Source organism: Vulpes vulpes, chromosome 15 (assembly GCF_048418805.1).
Source record: "Vulpes vulpes isolate BD-2025 chromosome 15, VulVul3, whole genome shotgun sequence".
NCBI lineage: Eukaryota > Metazoa > Chordata > Mammalia > Carnivora > Canidae > Vulpes > Vulpes vulpes.
The window spans coordinates 2367166-2380121 of record NC_132794.1 but is presented as its reverse complement, the minus strand read 5'-3'; the positions used below and the strand labels follow the sequence as shown (position 1 = coordinate 2380121).

General features: G+C 64.1%; 1 protein-coding gene across 2 annotated transcripts in view; it reads left to right on the top strand.

The window, feature by feature from the left end:
* The first annotated feature begins 3758 nt into the window (after window positions 1-3758).
* Window positions 3759-12956, top strand: part of AGPAT3 (1-acylglycerol-3-phosphate O-acyltransferase 3) — a 133157-nt gene continuing 123959 nt past the window's right edge. The window contains exon 1 of one of the 2 annotated variants that reach the window (XM_072739379.1): window positions 3759-4028. The gene's annotated coding sequence lies outside the window, so the exon portion shown is untranslated. Of the gene's footprint in view, window positions 4059-12956 lie in introns of both variants that reach the window. The other variant, XM_072739378.1, reaches the window with a different exon arrangement.

Here is a 12956-nt window from a genome sequence, read left to right as displayed (position 1 = left end):
AGGTTGGGACGCTCTGGCCAGTGCCTTGGGAGGCTCGAGCCTCTTCAGACTGCCTGGGCAATAACCTCTCGGTCACTAGGGGCCTGACAGCAAGGGGCTGCTCCTCAGCCCGGAAGTTGCCCTAATAAATGCACCCGACTCCCCGTGGTCCGTGGGCTGCCGGGGCGGAGGGGCGGTGCAGGGGAGGCCCCGTCCCGTACCTTGTACCCCGCAGAACGAGGAGGGCCCCAGGGGGCACCGCACCTGCCCACCCCGGTCAGGCTCCCAGCCCGGCCTGTGGGGACCGGTGGAGTCTCTGGTGGGAACGTTTCCTCAAATGACCCTTCTGTGAAGACGCGCAGCCCGCTGACCCCGGCGGGGCCGGGCTTGGGCGCCCCACCGGGAGGGGCCCCGCAGCTTGTAAACTGGGCCGGTTCGCTTCCCAGGTCGGATTTGGCGACCCGACGCCGTGTCAGGCGGTGCCTTGTGTCCCTGCGGCAGCCGTCCTGGGTCTTGGGGCACCCCTCCCCCCCGCACAGTCTCCGGCGGCTTCCCTGCCCTGAGCCGTGATGACCAGACGTGTCCACTCGAGGTCACCGTGCAGGGCTGCTCCCGCAGCGTGGCGTGTGCGCGAAGGTGCACCTCTCGAGCTCCTCCCCGCCGGTCCCTTGTCCCCAGTCCTGGCTCTGTCCATCCCCCGCCGCCCCCCCCTCTGCAGAAGGGACGGTGGAAGAACCATGCCGGTTCTGTCTGTCAGTAACCGAGTCCCTCGGCGTTACCCCGCGGGTGTCCTCTCCCCACCGGGCCGTCCCCCGAGGCGGCCTCCTGTGCATGGAGCCCTCCATCCCGGCCAAGGGGCAGGCCAGGGCTCAGGGAGGGCGGAGGCCCAGCCCCCTCGGGTGACCGCTGGGGACACTCCCCCACCCCCTCCCCGTGGCCCCTCCCTCGCCCCTGGGACTTGCAGTCTCACCAGCTGCCCCTGGGGGCGCCCATGGTCCTCGGATGGGATCCCTAACCCCTCCCTGCCAAGTCACCTGGGTGCTGTCCCTGGGCCCCCTTCAGCCTGAGGCTAAAGCCCCATCTGGTCCTGCCCAGGAGCCCCAAAAGGGGCCCCGCGGGATGGACCCGTCCCACCCCTGCAGTGGGCAGGGCGTGGAGCGTGTCCCGGGGCATGGCTCCTCACCCAGCCCGCGCAGCCCAGCGGCCCGCCCCGTCCTGGCCCCAGGTGGCTCCTCAGCCCACGGGGAGCCGGCGTGGGGGGCTTCCTGCCTGAGGGCCCCCTCCCTCCGGGGGCTGCAGGAGCAGCCGCCAGAGCTCCGGGTGCTGGACTCCCCGCGCTCCCTCTCTGCGCCCCCCCCCCCCCCCCATGCAGGTGGCTGGGAATCAGGCCCTGGGAGGAGCCTGCACCTCTGCCATGGATGCCCCGGGGCCCTGTTGGCTGGGGCTGCAGACCTCGACAGCTGAGTGGAGGCGGGCCAGCCCCCACCCTTGGCATCTGGGCCTGGGGAGGTCTGTGGGGCCAGATTTGCAGCCCTGCCTACCTCTTAGAAGCTTCTAGATTCATGGGGTCAGAGGTTGACAGTGCAGGCAAAGGAGAAGTGTAGCTCCCAGGGCCTGTGGGAGGCCAGGTTGGGGGGCGTGTGCTCGAGTTCACCTGGCCAGCACCCTCCTGTCTGAGGGGGGCAGAGGGAAAGGGCCCCGGTCCCTCAGGTGGGTGCCTCACTGCCGGGAGCCTCTGTCCTCATCCGCACACAGGGCAGGGAAGGCTCCACGGGGCTGTCTGTCCCTGCGGCTGCCGCCACCACGTTTTTGGAACCCCTGGAGTATGGACGGAGTCCCAGCCTCACCTCCACCCCCTTCCCCGGGGTGGGCACCCTAACCGCAGGGCTGGCCAGTGTGGCACAGCCACAGCCCCTGCCACGCATTTGCACACCCAGGCTGCCCGGTGTGTTTGTCAAGAGGCACAGGAGACAGGAAGAAGGGGGAGCACAGGCTCGTCAGCCCCGGGGGTGTGTGTCAGTGGCACCAGCCATTGCACCCAGCACCCCTGCCCCAGCTCCTTTGCATAGTTGGAGGGGGCCCTGGGTGGCAGTGGTGGGTCCTTGCCCGCTGCGGGGCCTGGCTCATGGGGACACTGTGGACATGTCTTGCACACCTGCTCTCTTCCGTACCTCGGCCCACCTCACCTAGGAACCTGAACTGTGGAGTTCTGAATTAGGACCTGGGTGGTTCACAGTGGCCACGCTCCCCGCTGGGGCCCAGGGCCTGGGGGTGTCCTGAGTCCCCGCAGCCCGACTTGCCCCTGTGCAGTCAGCCCTTCCCTCTGTGTCTTCCTCCCTCCTGCTCTCTGCTCCTCTCTGTAAATGCTTGTTCTGTCCCGTGCAAGCTGACCGGGCTGCCCGGCATGTCCCCACACGTCCCCATGTGTCCCCGCCCACCAGGGCCCCGCGTGTCCGCAGCCCCCCTGTGGAGGTGGGGAGCCAGGGTGCGGCCGGTAGGCTCCTGCTCAGGGTTTCTTGGGGCTGTAGTGGAGGTGAGGGCAGGGCTGCCCCTACACGTGAGGCCTGGGGTCCCCCCCCCCAAGCTCGCTGGTTGTGGGCACAATTCAATTCTTGGCAGCCGGGGCCTGGGGCCTCTGTGTTCTTGCTGGCTGGCCGCCTGGGGCACTCTGCTCCTGGGGCTGTCCGCAGCTCTCGGTTGGGTGCCCGGGGCCCTTCCGCTCCCATCAGAGCCGCCCCCCCTTCTCAGCACCCCAGCCTGCTGGTTAGGCCCGGCCCACCCACGCTGGGGCTGGGGCTGACCGCGTCCTGCCTCCCACATCCCTAGGTCTGGGCATTGTTTCCTGGGTCTTACGCTCCACGGCTTGGCCTCATCCCTTTCCTGCCCCTGGAAAACTTCCTGCTCTGGGAGCTTTGCCAGAGAGTGAAAGGGGTAGAAAACACTGGAATGTGGGGGTGGGGGGCGCAGTTAGAATTCACTAAAGCCAGAAAATGGCCCCAAACTCCTGGGACACCCAAACGGCTCCGCCTTGCCTGGCAGCGCTGCTCGTGTCCCTGGCCAGGGTCCTGGAGTTGTGGCGCCGGGCAGCGGGGCAGGGGGCGGGGAGGGGCGTCATGGGTCACCTCATCACCCCACCTCGTCTGCAGCCCAGCTTCCCCGCCTCCCCAGCTGCGTTGCCCTGTTTACTCTCACCCTGCGCAACTCCCGCCTCCGGCCCCAGAGCACCTGGGGTCAGCAGCCCTGGGCTGTCAGGGCGCAGGTAGGAGGTCATGAGGGCTGGTGCATGGGCCTGTGTTGGGCACGGGCCCCGGCCACCTGGCAGACGGGACAAGCGTGTAACCGAGTGCCCGTGGCTGGCCCTGTCCTTTCTTCTGCCGGCTCAGTCCTGGGCGAGCTCCTTCCGGGCTGGAGGGCCAGGCCGTTCCCAGGGGCCGAGCCTCAGTCCTCGGCCCCCGGCGGGGTTGGCGCTGCTCCCTGAGCCACCAGGCCCCCCAACAGCCCCTGGCGTCCCCTCAGGCGCACCCCAGAGCCCCATTTCCTTCATGGCACTTGGGCGGCCTGGGATGTGCCCACCCCGGGAGGGGCTGGGACGGTCTGGCCGGTGGGGCTCTTGGCAGCCCTCCTGTGGGAGAACAGAACGTCCCGTCCTGCCCGGAGGCCCCGGGTCACGCGGACATGGAGCAGCGGTGGCCTCCCTGCCCCTGCCAAGGGCCCCCTGCCCACCAGGCCAGGCCCCCGCTCCTCTCAGCCCTGTGCTCCCCAGGAGACGGGGCTCCCAGATCAGCCCGGCCTGAGGCCTTTGCTCAGAGCTCCTTTGTTTGGCGCCAGTCTGGACGGCAGCGCCTCCTTCAGGCGGACACACACCCTCTCTTCCAGATCCATCCCGTCGGGTGGATGGGGGCTCGCGGGCTCCTGCCTTTGTGTCCCGTGCGGGGGCTCCTGGGAGGCGGGGCAGGCCTCCCGTCCTCTCCCGACCCCACGTCCCGGGCAGCTTGCTGGACAGTCGTCGCGGTCTTCCGCCTGTAGCTACTGCAACAAGCTCCACCTCCGTGAGTTGGTGGGGCGCTCCGTGGGCTCAGGTTAGAAGTGGGGATGTTTTGATTCAGAATGTTCCGACTCACTGGACCCCGACGGGGGCTGGATTAAGCAGGAGAGGGGTTCAGTGGCCCCCACCTGGGGAGCTCTGGAAGTGGTGCTGGCCTCCGCCGAGGTCGCCACTGCAGGTCCTTCCATGCTCGGCCCTGTGTGGCTGCTGCCCTTCACCAAGTGGCAGCGCCGGGGCTCCCCGGGCCCTCGCTCGCCGCCTCCGAGAGACTGTCCCTGAGGGGGCCTTCCCGTGGGCCCACCCGGTCACTGGCTCGGAACTGGCGGGCCCACGACCCATGGATGGAGGGTATCGGGCAGGGCGGGGCGGCTCGTCCAGTCCAGTCTGCTGACGTGAGGTTTCAAAGCAGGAAGCAAAGTCTCCCCCTTTACGTGGGGTAAACCCTGACGAGTGGGGAGCCCAGGCGAGGCGGCTGGTGTGCGATTGACACCTGGCTGGCCGGCGCGGAAGGGTCGGGCCCCAGGGCTCCCGCAGGCTGGGTCTACTCTAGGCACCGGTGTGACTAAAGGAGCTGGAGGCTGGGGTTCCCCAGGGCTTCCCACGAGTTGGAGAGGGAGGAGCCGGGAGGTCAGGACTGGAACCTGGGGCCGCGAGGGCAAGGCGTTGGGGCCTCTGGTTCTTGTGAACTGGCTCCTGCAGCCTGGGGCAGACGTGGCCTCTGCGTCTGCCCGCAGCGGGTCGGGGTGCTCCCGTCGGGGCGATGAGGTGGCTCTTCGAAGCAGAGCCTGAGTCGGGGATTCTCATCCCCCTGCTCCCCGGAGGCGGCAGGGGAGTAGGAGGGCAGCCAGGAGAAGCAGGGACGCGGGCTTGGCTGGCGCAGCAGCCCCCCCCCCCCCCGCCAGCTCCAGAGCAGCATGAACCATGGCCGGGCCCATCCCTGTCCCCCCCACCCATCCTGGCACCCGTCACTGGCCATGAGGTGGGGGTGAGGCCTTGGTGAGGCTGTTTAAGGCAGGGGAGGCCGTGTCTGGAAGGGGTGGGGGTCTGGAGGCAGGGCTGGCTGCAGCATTTGGGGGGCCCTATCTCTAGAATCATTATGAGTCTTGAGCGGGCGATGGCCGGGGGTTCACTCAGGGGCAGGACCCTGTGCATAGGCCCTGGGCGCCTGCTGGAGCCGGGACGGCAGCTGCCCAGCGGAGCTTGGCGCTGGCTGCGCCAGGGGCTGTCCCCGGGATGGAGACCATCAGCCTCCGCAGAGGGCCCACCGTGTGCTGGGCCTCACGGCCCAGGAGCTCCTGTTCCAGTGGAAGTGGGGCAAGGGGAGGGGCTGGGCCGTGAGTCGGGCACAGGTTTGGGGCAGTGCTCTGGGCCGGGGAGGCCAGCGCAGGGGCGCTGAGCGGGGAGGGACGAGTCCGTCTGTCGGGGCTGTCTTCACCGACACAGGGACCCAGCCTCAAACAACTGTGTTTGCTCCCAGGGCCGGAGGCTAGAGTCCGACACCCCAGCTCCTCCTGGGGCCTCACCCGGGCGTGAGGACCGTCTCCTCCTGGGTCCCTACACACCTGCCCCCCTGTGTCTGCCCTCAGCCCCTCCTCTCATGGGGACTGGTCAGATCGGGCTAAAACCCACCCTGTGACCTCGTTTTAACTTAATCCCCTGGACCTCCAAATGCGGTCACGTCCTGAAGGGCTGGAGGGTCAGGACCTGACCTGTGAACTGGGGAGCACACAGGTCAGTGCGGGGCAGGCACAGCCGTGGGAGGAGCGCGCCCAGAGGCCTGCAGGACCCAACAGTTCTTTCCGGGGCCTCGAGTAAAAGTGCCTCCTGCCCCGGCACAGATTGTGAGAACAATCGTGTGCTTCCCAGTGTCCTTCTGGGGATGGTTTTCCCTTTTCTAGCAGCGATCAGATTCTGACATGAAGTGGAAGGCAGTTTATTTTGTGAAACTCTTGCGTCCCCAAACCCCAACACACCTTACACAACCTGTGCCATGGTTTCCGCTCCACAAAGCTCAACTTTTTTTTCCTCCTTGGAGGACAGATATGAAGTGGTGGGGAGAGGAGGAGCCTCGATCCCACGCCCTGGAGCCAAAACCGAGTCAGATGCTCAACCGACTGAGCCACCCAGGCGCCCCTCAACATTTTACCTGAAGATACCGGGCAGTGTCCGTGTGCGTGGGGCAGAGGAGGGGTGGTCTCCCCACATCCCAAAGCTCCTGACAGCCCTACGTCCCAGAGCAAAGAAAATATAGAGATGAAGTGTCACCAGGAATTAGCTTTGTCTCCGGGTTGCAATAGGAAGGAAGAGGTGGGGCAAGCTCCTGGGGGGACCGGGTGTCCCCTCAGATGCCAGCTGCTGGGTGGCCACTAGCCCTGCTTTGGGTTTCCCCAGGGGTGGCCCTAGAAGTCACCCAGATCCTGTTGGGGTCGGTGTGGGGGGCACACAGGCTGCCACCCGCTGGTTCCCTGGGGCCTGCCGTACTCAGGGCTCTGTGCCAGCACCCAGGACAGAGCCCAAAGAAAGAAGGGTCCTCGCTAGTGGGCGTGGGTGCAGTCACGGGCACGCGACGTTCAGGTGGCGTCAGGATGCACCGGTGAGACATTCAGCAGAGTTCTGGAAAGGGGCTCCACGTGTGACAGCGCTCCCACTCCCACTTGGTCGCCGCAAAGGGCCTGGGACTGGATAGTGCGGGGTCCCAGCTCCCCCCCCAGCCAGTTGGGTCTCCCTCGGGGCACACCCTGCACACCCAGAGCCTGGGGCTTTTGGTAACTGAACCAAGATGCACATAATAGAAAATGAAAAGTATACGCCCGAGAGGCATCTGGGTTGTCCAACCACCAACGCTCCCTGGTTCTGGAACATTCCTGTTGCCTTCTCTTCTACTTTATAACCTGGTGTGAGATCCTGTCCAGACTTGGTGGTCACGTTCACGGCGTGTGCCACACCTGGGACCCTGAGGTGCTGGCCGGGCCAAGTTACCTTCTCTCCCCTGTCCTTAGAAGGGGGGCGGTCCTTATTGGTGGGACGATTTTGTTTCCCTGGCAGGCCTGGGAGGTGCTTTCTATGCTCATCCAGGAGGCCCTATGTGGGGGGACTCCTGCCGAGGGCTGGGGGGTGAGTCAGTGCCCCGGGGGCCATTTGGCCCCTCCCCGCACCCACCACTAGCTTCCTGTGTCACATAAGAGACCTTTTATCACAGGAGCCTGAATGCACATCAAAGCCCCGTGTGCCCAGCACCCGGCCTCTGGTTCCTGGCCGCCCTAGGGTCCTTTTGTGTTTTTTTTTTTTTTTTTAAATTTTTATTTATTTATGATAGTCACAGAGAGAGAGAGAGAGGCAGTGACACAGGCAGAGGGAGAAGCAGGCTCCATGCACCAGGAGCCCGACGTGGGATTCGATCCCGGGTCTCCAGGATCGCGCCCTGGGCCAAAGGCAGGCGCCAAACCGCTGCGCCACCCAGGGATCCCCCTAGGGTCCTTTTGAATCGGTGCCCGGTCACTGGCTTGCACGTTTCAGCCTCATCCCCGCACATCTGTCCCCAGCAGTGACCTGGGCTCATCCCCGTCATCACAAGGCAGCAGGAACAGGTCTGGTGTTGCCATCTTGGGAGCTGCTGGAGCCTTGGGTGTGGCGTAAGCGCACCGTGGGACGACAGGGAGCGGACGGTGGGCAGCCGTGCCACCTCTGCAGGCCACCAGCCACTCCTGCAGCCGAGCAGCTCTCCCAGGGCTGGGCACCCACTTGCCCCCAGCAGAGGCTGAGGAGGGAGGCTTGCTGGTGAGGGTGCACGTGATGGGGGCTGCGATGCCAGCCTCGTGGACAGGCTCTGCTCCGGCACGTGCTGGGGGGGGGGTCACTGGGTCCCTTCCGTTCCCGCCCCAGGGCCCAGCAGCTAGGATTGCTGCCGTGTAGACCCTGCCTGGTGGGGTTGTATGCGCACGATGCCCAGCAGGGGACCCACGTGGCCTGTATGTATTTCCTCGGCTACTCTATCCTCCACCTTCCCTGATTTCTCGCCGTGGTGCTGGGAGCGCTAATGACAACTTAGGTACCATGTCATCACCACCTGGCCTGTCCTGGCCTTGCCCCCGGGGACCCCTCGCTCCTTGACCTGAGGGCTGCGGGCCGAGGCTGGGGGGTGCAGGCAGGGGAGACGTCTGGAGGGTCTGGGGGGTCACTGCCAGAAGCCAGTACGAGAACAGAAGATGAGACGGGGGTGGGCCAGAGCAGCCTGGGGCCCACCAGGGGGCCCGGCTTTGCACCTCTGAGGAGTGCTGGGCCTGGCCTCCCACCCCCTCACGCTGGCCTTCAGAAGGGGGCTGTGCAGCTGTGTCCCCGGGGCCCCTCTCCACCCTGCCACCTCCAGGGTGAGCCCAGCCACCCTTCCGAGGACACCCTCATCTTCCCAGGGGCAAACTCGAATGCTCCAGCTTTTCCTTTTGCACCTTCCTGGCCAGTCTGAGCCTGCCCTCCCTCTCTGGGAGCCCTGCCCTGCTCGGGTGGGCAAATGCGGGGTCTTCTCACCCTCCTCTGGGCCCACACAAGGGAGTGTCTCGAAGGGCCATCCTGGAGACCTCTCCAAAGGCCCTTCCAGGGGCTCGGGGCCCCCACAGCCCCACTCAGACTCCAGCTTCCTGCCATCATGCAGCCTACTGGCCCTCCCCCAGGTCTGGAGGGTCCCCTACTCTTGAGAGGAGTAGCCACGCCCACAAAGGCTTCAAGTCCTTGTGCCTGTACTAACTCCACTGACCCTGGCGCTTCCTGGCAAGTGGCTTAAGGGTGAAGCCACGCTCTGGCCCAAGCAGGGGAGCTGCAGGGCCGGCCAGGGCCGGAGGAGCTTGCCCCGCAGCCCTGCTGGTAGGTGCTGGCCTGTAGGGTTCCAGGCAGGGGGAGGGAGCCAGGCTCCGTCTGCCCCACCGGGATTGGCAGTAGCACCTGCCTCAGGTTGTTTGAGGATTCAGTAAATTAATTCGTGTAAAGCATTGACAAGCGTGCGGCACAGAGCAGCTGTGGGCAAGTGTTAGCCATCTGACGTTCTGTGCTTGTTTTCAGCCTGCTGGTGCAGGCTGGAGGCCGGCCTCCACGCTTTGGGAGGATGTGGGCAGGTGGACGTGGAGTCAGAGGCGCTGCCGCCGAGGGGGGTCCTGGCCTTCTGAGCCTGTGGCAGAGCCGACCTGCCTTCCCTGGCCACAGCGGCCTTGTAGAGAGGAGAGCTGCGTCCGCCCGCAAGGAAACGCGACTGAGCAGTTTATTTAAAGGAACTTATATTTTTGGAGAGGCCCTGAAAGTACGCTCATCACTTGGGAGAAGAGAGGCAGTTTTATTGCAAACCCGCCAGAGACATGAGGTCCATTAGCGAGCGCTGCAGCCCATCGTGTTCTCCGGCGTCTGAGATGGAAGGGCGGCGTTACAATAGTCATTTGTGTCTCTTAAGCAGCCAACTATAAATAGTGGGACACTGAGCTGGAAGCAGCGAGGAGCCTCGAAGGCGCTTGGAATAGCAATTAACTGGCACAGCGAGTCCCGGTGGAACCGGGTGTGGGAAGGGCAGGCAAGGGCCGGACCCCGGGGTCCTGCAGGACTCCAGCCCCCAGCCTGGCTGCTGCGGTGCCCAACCCAGTAGGGACACTGCCCATGACCCCCTTGTGCTCTCTAAACCGTCCTTGGCCTCGGGCCCCTTGGGAGTGGCCCCACCCCCGTGCCCTCCCTGCCGCCCAGAGAGCCACCAGCCCTGTCCCAGAGCACAGCCCACCCCACCTGGTGGGAGCTCCACAGAGACACCCCCCCCCCCCCGTGTCATTCGTTCATTCACTTTGGCCGCGGATGTGCAGCTGAGCCAGGGACTGGACAGGGCCGGGGCGGCACCCAGGGGCGGTCACCGTCCGGGGGGGGCTGCCCGCGGGCTCCGTGCTGCCCCGAGCAGACGCCCGGTGTCCGGCCGTGTCACCCACTCCGCCGCAAGGGCCCTCGGCTTCTGGCCGCCCTTGCCGTGTGAGCTCCTGTCCCTCCGCCGCTCTGGCCCGCGGTCAGCCGGGGAGCTCCCTGCAGCGGCCGCCGTGCGCACCCGTGTGTGCCTGGGGTGTCCTGGGCGACACGGCCGGGGGTCGGGGAGACCTCCCGCTGCGGGGGTGCGGGGCCCTGGCCCGTCCTCCCGCCGGCGCTTTGGGGCTCAGGCTGCTGTCATCCCTGAAAGTACAACAGCCAGTTGTCCCGCCAGCAGAAAGGGGTTTATCTGGGAATAGCGGAGCTGCAGCCCACAAGCAGCCAGCCGGGCAGCACCGTGGACAGTCGGGGACGGCGCGGAGGAGGCTCCTTTATAGAGCAAGGGGGCGGGCGGGGCTCTTGTAAACGGAACGTCCATTGGAGCAAACTGGGGGCTGGAAGTGTGCTGGCCTCTCATTGGCTGGGCTGGGCTGGCCTCTCATTGGCTGGGCTACCGCTGCCTCTTATTGTAGCCATGACAGTCCTTCGTCGGCTGGGCTGTGACGTCTCTCATTGGCTGACTGAGTCACGACAGTCTCTCATTGGCTGGGCTGTTGCCAGGGCAGAGGAAACCTTCCTTTTGCTGGGCTGTGCAGTAGCTACAGCAGTATCCACCTCAAGGTGTGTTTTTGTCGTCGGTTCTGCAGGTGCAGACAGTGGTAGGAGGTGAGGGCGCCTTCCGCGGGCCTCCGGAGTCCATTCTTTTTTTTTTTTTTTAATTTTTATTTATTTATGATAGTCACAGAGAGAGAAAGAGGCAGAGACACAGGCAGAGGGAGAAGCAGGCTCCATGCACCGGGAGCCCGACGTGGGATTCGATCCCGGGTCACCAGGATCACGCCCTGGGCCAAAGGCAGGCGCTAAACCGCTGCGCCACCCAGGGATCCCCTCCGGAGTCCATTCTAAGCGGGTTTCCCCATATGGTAGCAGTGCCCCGGAGCAGGGCCGGGGTCGGGGAGCTCAGTAAGAAGGGACGGCTAGGCCGGGGCCATGCCCTGGTTTCATTTAAAATTTTGATACTTTGTTCATTAGGGTTTTTTTGGCATCTGACTTCCTAAATATTGAAATAAAGTATTATTCATCTCAACTGCTGCGTTTTTGGTGCCACCTTAAATTTTTTGTTAAGATGAAGGCCTCCCCTGCCCCAAGAGGACCTGGGGCAGGCCCAGGCGATGCCCTTGGCATAGGGGATGGGAGGGGCAGGAAGAGAGGACCCTGCAGCGGGGCCTCACCCCTGCAGACCCGGGAGCGCCTGGGCCGGCAGAGGGGGAGGCCTGCCGTCACCGATCCCCCTGGGGAGCGGCCAAGACTCCTGTCCTCAGATGCCTGTCCTGGCTTCAGTGCTGAGCTAACGAGTTTTATTGCCTAAGAAGTAAAAATAAAGCAAAACGAAAACCCAAGGACTGCCTCACCAGAGTCACGGGCAAAAGAAGCAAAGATGAAGCCGGGAAACAGCAGGCAGACAACAGGCTTTGCTTTTGTTTTTGTCTTTTCCTGCCTCAAGCTCATCTTTGAGTGTCCAAAGCCAGGGAGGGTAAAGGGATCAGGGTGTGAGCTCAGACCTTAATGCGTGTGTGAGCATCAGGTGTGTACGTGTGTGCAAGTGTGAGCCTGAGCATGTGACCTTGGGGGTGTGTGTACACGTATGAGTAAGAGTGTGTGCAAGTGTGAGGGCGAGCCGGTGTGAGCACGAGTGTGTGTGTGTGTGTGTGTGAGTGTGATACACAGCCAGCTGGACAAGTCTCCAAAGAACAAAACTGAATAAAAAAAAAATTAGTCCTAAATATTATGTATCCTTACAAACATCCTTACAATGACGGAGTTATGGAGGCAGGAAGGGTGGGTGCTTGGTGGTTGGGGAGGGTGGCCCTGGGGTCGAGGGGGTGTGGCTGTGGGAGGCCGGGCCACCCCAAGGTCCACATCCTGTGTGTGACTCTGTATTACAGTTGTGCAAGCTGTTGCCATCGGGGGCCGGGTAAGGGATGTCTGTTATTTCTGATAAGGGCACGTGAACCTACTGTTTTCTCAAAATGAGAAGTTCATTTATTTTATTTTGGGGCGGAGGAGAGGCAGAGGCGGACAGAGAGTCTCAAGGAGATTCCACGCCTGGCGTGGAGCCCAACATGGGGCTCGATCCCATGACCCTGAGATCATGACCTGAGCCGAAATCAAGAGTCAGACACTCAACGGACGGAGCCACCCAGGTGCCCCTCGAAATGAAGAGCGTAACAGTAAAGGACACCAGGCGGGCAGGACCGGGGCAGATGCCACTGGGTGCCCGGTGCTCTAGATCCTTCCTAGCGCCTGGGCCCAAAGGCTTCCCTGGGGCAGGCTCTCTGTCCTGCCCCATAATAGATGTCTCCTGGCCAGAGGCTGGGGGTGAGCCCGGGCCAGTGGCACGGCCTCTCTTTCCCCGGCTCTCGCCAGGACACCTGTCATCCCTCTGGAGTATCCCAGCATCGCTCGCGGTCTTCTGTGTGGCAGAACAGGGCACTCAGCAAAAAGCCTCCTGTGCCCCCTCTGCCCCCGCAAGACGTCTGACAATACCCCGGATCTTTTAAGTTTAATCTCTTCTTTCCCTCGGTTTGCCGGTGTTTGGCGCCAACCTCAACTGGATGTGGAGCAGGAGTGAACGTGTGAGCTCACGCAAGACGGGCCGCGGTGCGGAGGGAAAAGCGCCTCCCCTGGCTGACGACCCGACCCGGCCTGCCTTGGGGTCCCCGCCTGTGTCCTCACCTGGTGCGCACCAGGTCCAGACCCCGGGGGACCGCGTGCCTCCCGGATCCCCTTCCCAGACCGACCCAGCGTCACAAGGGCCAGCTCCAGAGCGAGATGCTCGGCGTTTGCACTTAGATTTAGCTGATGTGAGAAAGGGATGGAGCCAGACGCTCCCCGGGGACCGCGCGGCAGACGCCGAGCGCGACTTTCAGCCCCGCGTGGGCAGAATGAG